Below are 12,614 nucleotides of genomic sequence, written 5' to 3' on the forward strand. Positions count from 1 at the left end.
CCACCCAAGGCCGCGCTCAGGCCCCGTCGAGCCGCGGCCAAGCCGCCCAAGGCCGCGACTTAGGCCACGATCGAGCCGCGGTCCATGCCACCCAAGGCCGCAGCCCAAGCCGCGCCCAAGGCCAAGGGCCCATGGGACATACCTGTCACTGCCTTGCCTAGGCAAGGGAGGTGCCCCCCCCCCCCCTTATAGTAGCTTGTTAGGCCCTTTTTCTATCTGACAGGAGGAAACATCAACCATGCTCGAGGAGTCATAATGGGGTTTTTTCAAAAAGTAATGGTTTTTTGCCAAAAGTTTCAGCATGAAAGTTGTAGGAAATAATTTAATACACCATTAAAAAAAATTGAAAAAAAATATTTGGCCACCAGAAATATTTTATTTTAATTTATTTCGATTTTAATACTTAAAAATTAATAAAAATAGTCAAAAAATTATGGAAAAATTTCAATAATTAAAGGATGAGGCACTAGTAATTATAGAAATTATTAAATTATTTTTTTCATTTATTTTATTTTATTTTGATTTTTTTGGCCAAATAAAGCCTTAAAAAATTCGAAAAACTCAAGAAAAATTGCAAAAAAATAGGGAATGACATTTAAAATTGATTGTAGTGCATTTTCAATTGTGTGGCATGGTTTGGGTAAGATTATAAAAGAATCATGTTCAAAAACAGCGATGCAGAAGGTGGCATGCCATGGCCTTTGCCCGCGGCCTTCGCCTTGGCCATGGCCTTGCACAAGGACTTGGCCTTGCCCACTGCCTTGGCCTTGGCATGACATGCTCGCCGAGGCCGTGGCATGCCTTGCAGCTAGCCAAGGCTGTGGCGTGGCATGCTCGCCGAGCCCGTGGCATGCCATGCCGCTGGCCAAGGCCTTGGCATGGCATGCTGGCCCAAGGCATTGGCATGGCATGCCGGCCAAGGCATTCGCATGGCATGCTTGCTAAGGCCACGACATGGCATGGCATGCTCGTGAAGGCCACGACAGCGCATGCTACTGGCCAAGGCCTTGGCATGGCATGCTGACCGGGGCATTGGCATGGCATGCTGGCCGAGGCCGTGGCACGGCATGCTGCTGGCCAAGGCCGTGGCCAGGCAAGTCGGCCTATGCCGTGGTATGGCATGCTCGCCCAGCCCGCGGCATGCCATGCTACTGGCCAAGGCCTTGGCATGCCATGTGTGGCAAAGGCTGTGGCATGCTGGGCAACGCCTTGGGATCGCATGCCGGCCGAGGCCGTGGCAGGGAATGCCGGCCAAGGCAGTGCCACGGCATGCTGGCCAACGACATGCCAGGGCCAAGGCCGTGGCATGGTATGCCGGCCTTGGCATGCAGGGCAACGCCGTGGCTCTGCATGCCAGCCTTGGCATGTTGGGCATCGCCGCGGCAAGGCATGCTGGCCAACGCTGTGGCTCGGCGTACTGGACAAGGCGGTGCCATGGCATGGCATGCTGACCAAGACGGTGCCATGGCATCCTGGGCAACGCCGTGGCAAGGCATGCGGGCCGAGGCCGTGGCATGGCATGCTGGGCAACGCCGTGGCTTGCCATGCCACCAAGGCCGTGGCATGCTGGGCAACGCAGTGGCATGGCATGCTGGTCGTGGCGGTGGCATGACATGCTGGCCAAGGCAGTGGCATGGCATGTTGGCCAAGGCTAGGGCATGGCACGCTGGGCAATGCTGTGGCATGGCACACTGGCTAAGGCGACCGCAAGGCATGCGGGCCGAGGCCGTGGCATGGCGTGCCCGCCTTGGCATGCTGGGCAACGCCGTGGCTTGGCATGCCGGCCACAGCCGTGGCATGGCATTCCGGCCTTGACATGCTGGGCAACGCTATGGCAAGACGTGCTTGCCAAGGCTAAGGCATGGCAGGCTGGCCAAGGCAGTGGCATGGCATGCTGGCCGTGGCGGTGGCATGACATGCTGGTCGTGGCAGTGGCATGGCATGTTGGCGAAGGCTAGGGCATGGCACGCTGGGCAACGCTGTGGCATGGCATACTGGGCAATGCCGTGGCAAGGCATCCGGGCCAAGGCGGCCGCAAGGCATGCGGGCCGAGGCCGTGGCATGGCATGTTGGCCGAGGCCGTGGCATGGCATGCTAGCCGAGGACATGGTGTGGCATGCCCGCCATGGCATGCTAGGCGACGCCATGGCATGGCATGCCGGCCACGGCCGTGGGATGGCATGCCGGCCTTGGCATGCTGGGCAACGCTGTGGCATGGCATGATGGCCGAGGCAGTGGCATGGCTTGCTGGCCGTGGCGGTGGCATGACATGCTGGCCAAAAATGGCCCACTTGGAATGCCGACCACGGCCGTGGCATGGCATTCCGGCCTTGGCATGCTAGGCAATGCTGTGTCGTGGCAAGCGGGCCGAGGCCGTGGCATGGCATGTTGGCCAAGGCTAAGGCATGGCACGCCGGGCAACACTGTGGCATGGCATGCTGGTCAACGCCGTGGCAAGGCATGCAGGCCGAGGCCGTGGCATGGCATGCAGGGCGAGGCCGGGGCATGGCACGCTGGGGCATGGCACGCTGGGCAACGCCATGGCACGGCACGCTGGCCGAGGCCGTGGCATGGCGTTTCGACCTTGGCATGCAGGGCAACGCTGTGCCATGGCCTGCGGGCCGAGGTCGTGGCGTGGCATGTGGGCCGAGGCCGTGGCATGGCACGCTAGGCAACGTCGTGGCATGGCACGCTAGGCAACGCCGTGGCAAGGCATGTGGGTTGAGGCCTTGGCATGGCTTGCTGGGTGTGGCTGGGCTGCCTTGGCCTGGGCATGGCATGCAGCTTGGCTTGGCCTCGGCATGGCATGCCGCTTGGCTTTGCCGTGGCATGGCATGCTGCTGGCTTTGGCTGGGTTGCCTTGGCCTTGACATAGCATGCTTCTGGCCTTGGCCTTGGCATGGCATGCTGCGGGCTTTGGCTGGGCTGCCTTGGCCTTGGCGTGGCATGCTGTTGGCCTTGGCCTTAGCCTTGGCGTGGCATGCTGCCAGCTTTGGCTGGGCTGCCTTGGCCTTGGCATGGCATGCTATTGGCCTTGGCCTTGGCATGGCATGCTGCTGGCTTTGGCTGGGCTGCCTTGGCCATGGCATGGCTCTGCTAGCCTTGGCCATGGCATGGCATGCTGCTGGCTTCGGCTGGGCTGCCTTGGCCACGGCATGGCATGCTTCTAGCCTTGGCCTTGGCATGGCATGCTGTTGGCTTTGGCTGGGCTGCCGCCATAGCTCATTGACAAATCGAGTGTTGATGGTCTCACCCGTTTGAACATTAGGACCCAATGCTTTGTCAAGCAAAACAACTTCACAAGGAAGCTTCGTCTTCACCCGGATGCCACAAGTAGGCCTGACGCCTCAAGTACACCAAGCACGGCATAAGTCACTTCATAGCGCCAAGCTTACCTCAAGCAAGGTGCTCGCCTAACTTAGGTTTATGTCATCAAGGTGCCTAGCCACACAACAATGTGCTAGCGAAGGTCCTCAACTTAGCCGACAAGCCAACGTTGCATGTTGGGTCTTTAGTAGCATCTCGAAGTGTCGTAGGGTCAAGCATGCCTCAATAGATGCATACTGGATGGCCACTTGGTCATGCGAAGCCCACAAGCCACCGAGGGTCAATCTCTTGCCCACGGCATAGTCCTCGTGCCAACATGTGTGCTAGATTCCGCCTAAGGCCATTGCACACCTTAGCGTTGCACCAACGTGTAGCATGAGTAAGGCGACGTCTCAATCCGTAGCTTGCTCGTAGCATAATGTAGTCCCTCAATGGACGTAGTCATTGCATAGCTTGATGCCTTCATTCGATATGTGCTGTCGCCTTCCAACTGCTTAGTGTCACGACCCGAACCCGCCCCCGTGGGTTAAGGACGTAACCGGCCAGTAATCATGAGATTACCTACGGCCTCAAACTGTTGTAAACGTATTCTAACAGAGTTAATGGGGGCCAAACGGAAGCAAAATTAAAAACTTTGTCCATAAAGCCGTGCTTATATGCACATCAAACAAACCATACTCAGATACGTTAATAACTCACATCAAAAGTACAGTTTCACAAAATTCATTACAGACAGGATCGTCCAAAACGAGTCAACCTATAACAGACTATGTACGGACATGCACTAGGTCCTTGCCAACAAGACAAAACATAGGTACATAGTAAAAGGGCAAGGATGGTCTCATGCGTGAGGCACAAGGCTGACTCTCCCAAAACTCCTGTTGTTCCTAGCAGACTTCACTGGGGCTGGGTTTGGACTTCCCTTGGCTCACCTACAAATACATGAATGAGCGTGAGCGATAGCCCAGTGAATAATATCAAATATAACAGTTACATAACAATATGTAGATCAACATGCTCCAAACGGCCTTGGGCCCAATTCATACTTCTGTTTAACAGCAAAATATATATAACTATACGAAATGCAAGTCAAGTAACTGTAGTTCCAAACATTCTGGCCTTTGGCCCATCCGGGTTTCCATTCATGGCAAAACGGCCTCCGGCCCATTCATTCATGTCAAACGGCCTTTGGCCCATTCATTCATGTCAAACGGCCTTTGGCCCATTCATTCATGTCAAACGGCCTTTGGCCCATTCATTCATGTCAAACGGCCTTTGGCCCATTCGTTCATGTCAAACGGCCTTTGGCCCATTCATTCATGTCAAACGGCCTTTGGCCCATTCATTCATGTCAAACGGCCTTTGGCCCATTCGTTCATGTCAAACGGCCTTTGGCCCATTCGTTCATGTCAAACGGCCTTTGGCCCATTCGTTCATGTCAAACGGCCTTTGGCCCATTCATTCATGTCAAACGGCCTTTGGCCCATTCGTTCATGTCAAACGGCCTTTGGCCCATTCGTTCATGTCAAACGGCCTTTGGCCCATTCGTTCATGTCAAACGGCCTTTGGCCCATTCATTCATGTCAAACGGCCTTTGGCCCATTCATTCATGTCAAACGGCCTTTGGCCCATTCATTCATTTATTCTTGTCAGACTTTTGTCCACAATCCCAATTAACAACTCATAATATTTATAGGGGAATAGCAATTGGACATTGACAAGTTTTCAAATATTGATATTACTCACAGTGATCGGCTTGTGGATGCGCCCTGGAGCTTGACCCTACACATTTCATGAATACAAAAGGGTCACTAACAGTTCAATCCGTTCTTTAATTCACATATTCCTCTTTAGGCTTTGTTCTTATCTCATTAACTCATTTACAATGCTTAACACATGCCTAAGAGTGTCTACAAGTGAAAGAGAACGGAAAACGAATCACAGGATGCATGAACAAAATTCCAGGAAACAGGGTCCCCGCTCGAGCGTAAGATTCTCCGCTCGAGCGGACCCTTAAGGCCTGCAAGGTACTGGTTGCACAAAAGATGCGCTCGAGCTGAAGGTCCGTCTACAAAAATCCACGCTCGAGCGTGAAATGTCCCGCTCGAGCGGGCATCCAACTCTGCAAAAATGCTGGGAGCACGATTTTCCCGCTCGAGCGGCCATTACCCTGCTCGAGCGGACCTCAAAAATCTGGGTTTCCCAGATCGTGTTCTTGAGCTCCAAATCAGTTTTCCATCTACATTTCTTGCATGCAATGGTTCAAATTATACATTTACACATGCTAACATGCTACTAATGCAGATTACAACATTAGGAAGCTCAATTACATGAATTATCTACATGCATGTCCCAAATTGTCTCAAACCCATCATCAACATGCTCAAATTCAACATTCAAGACTTATACTCCCATGATTTGTACATGCATGTGGGAGATGCTCATCATTCTCAACTTAGATGGTACAAATGGTGACTACAACATGAGCTTTACCCAAAACTCCACATGAATCATGTGTTTCAAGCTCAAACATGCAAATTCAAAGTAATTTCTTACATGCATGAGTTCTAAGACTTCAATCTCAACAAAATCGACTCATTACATGTTCTTGATCACAAACAACCCTTGAACTTACAAATTACAAGTAAGAGTTCAAGAAATCACTTACCTAAGAGCTTCAACACTCAAGCTCTAGCCAAATCTTGAGCTAGATCTTCAAATTCCCAAGTCTTGAGCCCAAATTACACAAATCTCTCCCTTTTTCTCTCCATGGCCGGCCTCTCTCTCCCTCTCAATTGTCTAACTCAGATTTTTGAGTTTTAAGAGAGCTAAAGGGGAGTGCAATGCAAATATACAACAAGCCCCACTAACAAATATTTTAATATAAAATAATGGGGTACTTAATTTATCAATTTAATCAGTTTAAATTGACCAGAATCAAATTTCGATTAAATTTCACCGTAGGCCCTAAAAATTATGCCAACCACAATGGCGTAGTCAATTTCGGGTTCCGTGGCCGATAAGGCCCTCAATTAAATTTCCAAAACAGACTACTCAAACAGATATTCCTACGATGAACAGATAAAATTTCAAACCACATATTTTCACATAGTGGAACACAAAATCATATCAAAATACATAATCACATCATGTTAAGGACCAATTAACATACTACGGAACAGGGGTGTCACACTTAGCTTAAGCCACGGGATCCCCTCGTGCAAGGTTGAACCCAAACCAAGCACTAGAGTCGGCACACGAGGCCTTTAGTGGTGACTCGATAGCCCATTCGGTCCAAAACGAGTCCGAAAGATGCCATATTGCGTGGCATAATGGAAACAACGTAGTGGACCTCCCCTCGGGAGGACACGTGCAATGCTTACGTTATTGCACCGTCCACGGGGCTCCCAAACCCACGTGGAGACTCTAAACACCCCTCTGGATGCCTAAAGCCCGCCCTTGAGTTTCCCCAAGGTTGCTCACTTCAAGCCCAGTTTGGGCGGGGAGGTAGGTAGGTAGCACACCATACCCCCTTATATACGCTTCTTAAGCAATTTGCCATCTGGCAGGAGGAAACATCATACATCTCCGACGAGTCATAATGATTTTTCATAAATTCCACAAATTGAGAAAAATCACGAAACTTGGTCGGGAAAACACTTCCCCTAAGACCTATCTCCAGTAAAAATTTCAACTCAAAACTCCTTCATTTGAGTGTCGAACCAAAGCGCCAAATCTCTGTACTGTTCGCTGCCATTTCTGGTTGCTGGCAGCGCTGGTTGCTGTTGTTGGCAGCGCTGGTTGGCTTCTAATATGGGCTGCGGCTTTGTATTTTGTTGGCTATTGGTGGCCTACATGGCTTGGGTTACTTGGGGCCAATGTTAGGCCACGTTGGGGCACTTCCAACGACCATTCTTGAGCACTCAAATGGCCACACCACCGCGAGCGAAATGTCACGGAGTTAGCCTTGCAAGGCAACCCATGACACCTTAGCAAGGCATGCTGCCAGCCTTGGCCTTCGCATGCCATGCCGCTGGCTTTGGCTGGGCTGCCTTGGCCTTGGCATGGCATGCGGCTGGCTTTGGCTGGGCTGCCTTTGGCTGGGCTGCCTTGGCTTTGGCATGCCATGCTGGCCTTGGCCTTGGCATGGCATGTTGCTGGCTTTGGCTGGGCTGCCTTGGCCTTGGCATGCCATGTTGCTAGCTTTGGCTGGGCTGCCTTGGCCTTGGCATGCCATGCTGCTGGCCTTGGCCTTGCATGCCATGCTGCTAGCTTTGGCTGGGATGCCTTAGCCTTGGCATGGCATGCTGCTGGCTTTGGCTGGGCTGCCATGGCCTTGGCATGGCTTGGCAAGCTGCCTTGGCTGCGGTTCTTATCATTAGACGTGCGTTGCGTGCGAAGGCGTACGCGAACATGCGTGCAACACGCGCAACGCAGCCAAAAGACCGTGCGCGCGGTATGCGCACAGGCCACGCTGCCCACGCCGCGGGCATGCCAGGCCAGCATGCCCAGGCCGCGCGCATGCCAGGCTAGGATGCCCAGGCCGCGCGCATGCCAGGCCGCGCGCATGCCAGGCCGTGCTGCCCAGACCGCGCGCATGCACGCATGCCAAGCCGCCAACGCTGCACGCATGCCACGCTGTGCTGCCCAGGCCACGCGCATGCCATGCTGCCGATGTCGCCCGGATGACATGCCTTGCTGCCCAGGCCGCGCGCATGCCAGGCCTCCTACGCCCCGCGCATGCCATGCCGTGCTGCCCAGGCCACCCGCATGCCAGGCCGCCCACACCGTGCGCATGCCAAGCCATGCTGCCAAGGCCGCGTGCATGCGAGGCCGCCCACGCCACGCGCATGCCAGGCTGCCCACGCCGCGTGCATGCGAAGCCGCCCACGCTACGCGCATGCCATGCCGTGCTGCCCACGCCGCGCGCATGCGAAGCCGCCCACGCCGCGCACATGCCGTGCCATGCTACCCAAGGTCGTGCCCAATGCCGCGGTCCAGGCCACCCAAGGCCGCGGTCAGGCCCCGTCGAGCCGCGACCGAGCCGCCCAAGGCTGCGGCTCAGGCCACGGTCGAGCCGCGGTCCATGCCACCCAAGGCCGCAGCCCAAGCCGCAGCCCAAGGCAAAGGGCCTATGGGACATACCTGTCACTACCTTGCCTAGGCAAGGGAGGTGCCCCCCCCCCCCCCCCTTATAGTAGCTTGTTAGGCCCTTTTTCTATCTGGCAGGAGGAAACATCAACCATGCTCGAGGAGTCATAATGGGATTTTTTCAAAAAGAAATGGTTTTTTGCCAAAACTTTCAACATGAAAGTTGTAGGAAATAATTTAATAAACCACAAAAAAAAAATTGAAAAAAAATATTTGGCCACTAGAAATATTTTATTTTGATTTATTTCGATTTTAATACTTAAAAAATAATAAAAATTAATAAAAATAGTCAAAAAATTATGGGAAAATTCCAATAATTAAAGGATGAGGCACTAGTAATTATAGAAATTATTAAATTATTTTTTTCATTTTTTTTATTTTATTTTGATTTTTTTGGCCAAATAAAGGCTTAAAAAATTCGAAAAACTCAAGAAAAATTGCAAAAAAATAGGGAATGACATTTAAAATGGATTGTAGTGCATTTTCAATTGTGTGGCATGGTTTGGGTAAGATTATAAAAGAATCATGTTCAAAAATAGCGATGCAGGCGATGGCATGCCACGGCTTTTGCCCGCGGCCTTCGCCTTGACCATGGCCTTGCACAAGGACTTGGCCTTGCCCACTGCCTTGGCCTTGGCCTTGGCATGACATGCTCGCCGAGGCCGTGGCATGCCTTGCAGCTAGCCAAGGCTGTGGCGTGGCATGCTCGCAGAGCCCGTGGCATGCCATGCCGCTGGCCAAGGCCTTGGCATGGCATGCTGGCCCAAGGCATTCGCATGGCATGCCGGCCAAGGCATTCGCGTGGCATGCCGGCCAAGGCATTCGCATGGCATGCTTGCTAAGGCCACGACATGGCATGACATGCTTGTGAAGGCCACGACAACGCATGCTACTGGCCAAGGCCTTGGTGTGGCATGCCGACCGGGGCATTGGCATGGCATGCTGGCCGAGGCCGTGGCACGGCATGCTGCTGACCAAGGCCCTGGCCAGGCAAGTCGGCCTATGCTGTGGTATGGCATGCCTGCCCAGCCCGCTGCATGCCATGCTACTGGCCAAGGCCTTGGCATGCCATGCGTGGCAAAGGCTGTGCCATGCTGGGCAACGCCTTGGGATCGCATGCCGGCCGAGGCCGTGGCAGGGAATGCCGGCCAAGGCAGTGCCACGGCATGCTGGCCAAGGACGTGCCAGGACCAAGGCTGTGGCGTGGTATGCCGGCCGTGGCATGCAGGGCAACGCCGTGGCTCTGCCTGCCAGCCTTGGCATGCTGGGCATCGCCGCGGCAAGGCATGCTGGCCAACGCTGTGGCTCGGCGTGCTGGACAAGGTGGTGCCATGGCATGGCATGCTGACCAAGACGGTGCCATGGCATGCTGGGCAACGCCGTGGCAAGGCATGCGGGCCGAGGCCGTGGTATGGCATGCTGGGCAACGCCGTGGCTTGCCATGCCGCCAAGGCCGTGCCATGCTGGGCAACGTAGTGGCATGGCATGCTGGCCGTGGCGGTGGCATGGCATGCTGGCCGTGGCGGTGGCATGACATGCTGGCCAAGGCAGTGGCATGGCATGATGGCCAAGGCTAAGGCATGGCACGCTGGGCAACGTTGTGGCATGGCACGCTGGCTAACGTGACCGCAAGGCATGCGGGCCGAGGCCGTGGCATGGCGTGCCCGCCTTGGCATGCTGGGCAACGCCGTGGCTTGGCATGCCGGCCACGGCCGTGGCATGGCATTCCGGCCTTGACATGCTGGGCAACGCTATGGCAAGACATGCTGGCCGTGGCTAAGGCATGGCAGGCTGGCCAAGGCAGTGGCATGGCATGCTAGCCGTGGCGGTGGCATGACATGCTGGCCATGGCAATGGTATGGCATGTTGGCGAAGGCTAGGGCATGGCACGCTAGGCAACGCTGTGGCATGGCTTGCTGGGCAACGCCGTGGCAAGGCATGCGGGCCGAGGCCGTGACATGGCATGCCCGCCTTGGCATGCAAGGCGACGCCGTGGCTTGCCACGGCTGTGGCATGGCATGCTGGGCAACGCTGTGGCATGGTATGCTGGCCAAGGCTAAGGCATGGCACGCTGGGCAGCGTAGTGGAATGGCATGCCGAGCAAGGCTAAGGCACGGCACGCTAGGCAACGTTGTGGCATGGCATGCCGGGCAACGTCGTGGCAAGGCATGCGGGCCAAGGCGGCCGCAAGGCATGCGGGCCAAGGTCGTGGCATGGCATGTTAGCCGAGGACGTGGCATGGCATGCTGACCGAGGCCGTGGCGTAGCATGCCCGCCATGGCATGCTGGGCGACGCTATGGCATGGCTTGCCGGCCACGGCCGTGGGATGGCCTGCCGGCCTTGGCATGCTGGGCAACGCTGTGGCATGGCATGATGGCCAAGGCAGTGGCATGGCATGCTGGCCGTGGCGGTGGCATGACATGCTGGCCAAAAATGGCCCATTTGGAATGCCGACCACGGCCGTGGCATGGCAGGTGGGCTGAGGCCGTGGCATGGCATTCCGGCCATGGCATGCAGGGCAACGCTGTAGCATGCCATGCGAGTCAAGGCCGTGGCATGGCATGTTGGCCAAGGCTAAGGCATGGCACGCTGGGCAACGCTGTGGAATGGCATGCTGGGCAATGCCGTGGCAAGGCATGCGGGCCGACGCCGTCGCATGGCATGCTGGGCAAGCCCGTGGCAAGGCATGCGGGCCAAGGCCGTGGCATGGCATGCTGGCCGAGGCCGTGGCATGGCATTCCGGCCTTGGCATGCTGGGCAACGCCGTGGCATGGCATGCGGGCCGAGGCCGTGGCATTGCATGTGGGCCGTGGCCGTGGCATGGCACGCTGGGCAATGCCGTGGCGAGGCATGCGGGTCGGGGCCGTGGCATGGCATGCGTGCCGGGGCCGTGGCAAGGCTTGCGGGCCAGGGCCGTGGCATGGCATTCAGGCCTTGGTATGTTAGGCAACGCTGTAACATGCCATGCGGGCCGAGGCCGTGGCTTGGCATGTTGGCCAAGGCTAAGGCATGTCACGCTGGGCAACGCTGTGGCATGGCATGCTGGGCAACGCCGTGGCAAGGCATGCGGGCCAACACCATGGCATGGCATGCAGGCCGACGCCGTGGCGTGGCATGCTAGCAAAGGCCGTGGCATGGCATGTTGGCCAAGGCTAAGGCATGGACCGCTGGGCAACGCCGTGGCAAGGCATGCGGGTCGGAGCCGTGGCATGGCAAGCGGGCCGACGCCGTGGCATGGCATTCCGACCCTGGTATGTTGGGCAAAACTATAGCATGCCATGCGGGCCGAGGCCATGGCACGCTGGGCAACGCATGGCACGCTGGGCAACGCTGTGGCATGGCATGCTGGGCAACATCATGGTATGGCATGCTGGTAGAGGCCGTGGCATGGCATTCTAGCCTTGGCGTGCTGGGCAACGCTGTGGCATGGCATACGGGCCGAGGCTGTGGCATGGCAAGTTGGCCAAGGCTAAGGCATGGCACGCTGGGCAAAGCCGTGGCATGACATGCGGGCCGAGGCCATAGCATGGCATGTGGACTGGGGTTGTGGCATGGCATGCGGGCCGGGGCCGTGGCATGTCATTCCGCCCTTGGTATGTTGGGCAACGCTGCAGCATGCCATGCGGGTCGAGGCCGTGGCATGGCATGGCATGTTGGCCAAGGCAAAGGCATGGCACGCTGAGCAACGCTGTGGCATGGCATGCTGGGCAACGCCGTGGCAAGGTATGCGGGCCGAGGCCGTGGCATGGCATGTTGGCCAAGGCTAAGGCAAGGTACGCTGGGCAACGTTGTGGCATGGCATGCTGGGCAACGCCATGGCAAGGCATGCGGGCCGAGGCCGTGGCATGGCGTACTGGCCGAGGCGGTCCGAGGCCGTGGCTGTGGCATGGCATGGGGGCCAAGGCCGTGGCATGGCATTCTGGCCTTGGCATGCTGGGCAACGCAGTGGCATGCCATGCGGGCCGAGGCCGTGGCATGGCATGTTGGCCAAGGCTAAGGCATGGCACGCTGGGCAACGCTATGGCATGGCATGCTAGGCAACGCCGTGGCAAGGCATGCGGACCGATGTCGTGGCATGGCATGCGGGCCGAGGCCGTGGCATGGCATGCCCGCCTTGGCATGGCATGGCACGCAG

This window comes from Camellia sinensis, chromosome 6, assembly GCF_055761805.1.
Source record: "Camellia sinensis isolate YWXY chromosome 6, ASM5576180v1, whole genome shotgun sequence".
Taxonomy (NCBI): domain Eukaryota; kingdom Viridiplantae; phylum Streptophyta; class Magnoliopsida; order Ericales; family Theaceae; genus Camellia; species Camellia sinensis.